Source organism: Mytilus trossulus, chromosome 7, assembly GCF_036588685.1.
Source record: "Mytilus trossulus isolate FHL-02 chromosome 7, PNRI_Mtr1.1.1.hap1, whole genome shotgun sequence".
NCBI lineage: Eukaryota > Metazoa > Mollusca > Bivalvia > Mytilida > Mytilidae > Mytilus > Mytilus trossulus.
Window position 1 is genome coordinate 3,736,920 of NC_086379.1, and position 3,962 is coordinate 3,740,881.

The 3,962-nt window shown below is 32.2% G+C and overlaps 1 long non-coding RNA gene across 1 annotated transcript; it reads left to right on the forward strand.

The window, feature by feature from the left end:
- The first annotated feature begins 2,987 nt into the window (after positions 1-2,987).
- Positions 2,988-3,753, forward strand: LOC134726764 (uncharacterized). Its single transcript, XR_010108633.1, has 2 exons — positions 2,988-3,071; positions 3,634-3,753. It is a non-coding gene; the product is annotated as an uncharacterized LOC134726764 (long non-coding RNA).
- The last annotated feature ends 209 nt before the right edge of the window (positions 3,754-3,962 follow it).

Sequence of the window (3,962 nt, forward strand, 5' to 3'; positions counted from 1 at the left end):
AGGACCTCAAATCGGAAGACCATAGGTCTTAATTATATTTGGTTTATAAGATATATCACAATACGCATATTTTTAAATACAAGAGGGGAGAAAACTCCCTTTTACGTTCAACGTACCCTTGTAATCAAAATTTTCGTGTTACGACATGTCGCAACTAACAATTTAAAAAAAATATTTTGTCGATATCTTATACGTATACGGTTTCTGGAAATGAGTGGAAAGAAGCAAAATTAAAAAATTCGAATATGACCTTGACCTTTGACCTTGACCTAATTTTCATTTTTTTTGGACCAAGGACCTCAAATCAAAAGGTCCTAGCTAGGTCTATATTACTTATGGTTTACAAGATATAAGTGCATATCACTTGTATCAAATGCATAAGGGGAAATAACTCTCATATGGAGCGTTCATATTGCGTCGGTAAAAATAGGACAAATCATGCGAAGGATCTAACGAGCAATTTTATACAATAAATTTGTCATAATTCTTACGGTTGCGAAGGAGTAGTGAACACAAGGAAAACAGTGTTTTGGGAGATAACTCATACAAAGAAAAGTATTCGGTTACGCAGGGTAAATTTCAAAAGCGCATAAACTGTTCGATATCATATACCAAATATCTAAGCGATATATTGCGAAACAAATATTTATCGCAAGAACAAAATTATGCGGAAAAAAAATAATCAGAAGAAAAACAATAGGTCTTTTCACAGAAAAGTGGAAAGACCTAATAAAAACATATTCATAAAAATTAATATAAGGATCAAAACAAACCCAAAACAAACCATACGAACTCATGTGCTCCGCAAAGGACAGTATTTCTTGATTCACTAATGCACATGGCACAATTCTAATATTTGTTAATGTTTTGGTAATAGATCGCATTTATGAACACTCGGGCAAAAGAGTTGGAATACCAACAACGACAAGTAGAACACATATAGTTTTATCTGAGATGCAGATATTCCATCTTGATCACTTCATTAACAAATTCATGATGGCATCCGTACAAATGTTGAATGAATGACTTTGACCTCATTTGTTAAATTTATGCGGTAAATAGTAACCCTTTATCAAGAAAATCGTGATGGTAAACGCAAGCATGTGACTATCGAATCGATTAGGAGCTTTATACTCCATAGGCGAAAGGAGCCTCTGAATTTTTTCCATACCGCAACAAAATAGTGTTAATACAGTCTTTTCTGATGCATAATGAAGATTGAAAAGTAATTGTACCTTACACAATCATTTGTTATATAATTGTTTCTTCAATTAAAAAAGTACGTTAAATCTATGAACACCATTCGATTTTTTGTATTCAAATAAAAAAAAAATAGCCTATGATGAGCGCAAAACCACGTGTGTGTCCCTTTTTGCACTATATATGTACCTTCCATAATAGAGAATTCCATTTCAATTGTTTAATTTAATTGGATATTCCCCTGAATGTAAATATCAAATCGACTGAAATGACAACTGCAAAAAGCTTTAATTTAGATAATTAGCTGCTAGTTAGTAATTTAATGTTTACCTTTATCGTTTAAGGTGTTATAGGCGACTGGACGAATTGGTTTACTTTTATCGTTTAAGGTGTTATAGGCGACTGAACGAATTGGTTTACTTTTATCGTTTAAGGTGTTATAGGCGACTGGAAGAATTGGTTTACTGTTGCTCAAAATGAAAAATTTGATGAAATATACAAAGAAGAAATGAAGAGTTGTGATGTTGACTTTATCTATGGACAATAATCATAAAATTAATTTTCATTTCTTTTCCTGTGTATTTAACAGTATTTTTGCAGTTTCTGACTGGTCTTCAATAACTAGCACAGATATAATCGGGCCTAGAAATTAATTTATAGGTGTAATACCACCAAATCATAATACGCCACATCCGGTTGCATACGAAAGTAGGTCTAAAAAAATATTCCCTTGAATTTGACAGTTGTAGAAAATTAACCCTGCATTTCAATGCACTTAAATTTTTCTGAGTCATAAACATGTATGTTGGGTGTCTGAAAGCATCATTCTTTTTTTTAATAGATGGTCTTATAAAATATTTTGGAAAGTTAAGGTTACATAGTTACCAAAGCAGGTAACCAGTAAATAACCTGGTAAAAATTTGGTTGTTTACTTCCGGTGCAGGTTACTTTCTTAGCAAAGAAATGTAGTGTGAAATTTTCACTGTAGCACTGGAAAGGATTAAACTTTATTCATGCAAAGTATTTTTTTGGTTGAAATAAAGGTAAATACTGTCCAATTTTTTTAAAAGTGCCAATTTAACAAAGACTAATAGGGAAAAATCAATGGTGGTATTACACCTATTTAGGGAAACAACACGTGCACTCGTGACCTTATTGTACTTTCATTTTTAAAAATTATTACTAAATTAGTTCATACGTTGTAAAAATGGACTATTCCGAATGGATTGAGACACAGAAAGCACGTTTGAGGGAAAATTGCATTGAAATGGGGGTTTACGGATGTTTGCTAAGTCAAATGGGTGGACAGACAAGGCTGTATTCAGTGTATAGTATTAGGTTTCCTTGGGACAGAAAAAAAAGAACCTTGTATGTTCACAGATTTGCATACATGCTGCACACTGAGAAATTTGACCTATCAGATGAATTTGATGTGTCTCATCTTTGTCATCAGAAGAGATGCATTAACCCTGAGCACTTGTCTTTCGAGCCGCCTCATATTAACCAAGACCGCCAAGTTTGTCGTGGTACACACCCAACAAGGTGTCGAAAACACAAATCCTACCAAGACTGTTTGATTTAAAATGGTAAAACAATAATGGTTTAAAAGAGAAGTCCAATTTTTTGTCATATGATATAATTTATGAAATACACTTTTGAATCAACATACATATACTACATTGAGACTTTTCTTATAGCTTGCCATGCAAATCACCATTTATATAAGCCTCTGTGTCAAATTTTAAATCACCCTTACAGTTTTGTTTATACAACATGTGATTTTTCATTGCAGTGTTAACCATGATGTGACAAGCATTCTGTTGAAAAATCTTATATGTGAACTGGTCTGCAGATGACACTTTAGCATTGAGGTATATATCAACTAATGTCATTTTTTTTTTTTTTTTTGGCCGCAAAAGTTTACAATTTGCCATTGTGCCGTCTGTATTTTGCACCGACAAAATATCATCTAAATACTTGCCTTGGATTTATACATATCAGAATCCAGTCTCACATACTTAAATTTCATAATTCTTACCAATTTATTTTTTTACTCGCATTCAAAGGGACATAACCCTTTTTTAAACCATTTTGATGTATTTTTTATTACTCTTTCTCCTCATTTTCTAATGTAAAATACAAGAAGGTGGACTTTTTTTGGTGTAAATCTATTAGAAATATACTGCAATAAATAAATGGAGTGACTTTGATATCAGTAACAATAAATTGTTGACTGAAAGGGAACCGGTATTTGTCACACTCGGGGAACAGACCAAAATCTCAAGTTACACATAAGGGCTTATAGAAACTTCGGTGGAGACTGTTAACATTTATAGAGACAGTTCTTTCAGCTAAAACACTTTAATTATTGATTTGACATTACATGTCTTTCATTTCTTTTGGGAAAATAATTACATTTGTTTTATTTTTTAGGCAAAAGATATCAAGTTTTGATGAAAAAAGAAGGAAGAAGGAAAAATGGACCAAAAACAGACCAAAACAGACCTTCAAATGAACTCTAAAAGGTGCAATAAAATTGTATATCATCTTAAAGTTGTCTTTTGTATCCTATTTGATTGTTTGAATGCTTAGATCATGAGTATATGATCAGATATAAGTCAACACTGCATTTTATAATGATACACTGAAATAAGGATTTTTTGAAGAAATTAGACTGAAATCGCCGTAGGATATGGCCTTACATTATAGTGATTTTCTCTGAAACTAAAGATCTGACTGAGACAAAACTTGGCAGTTATGCT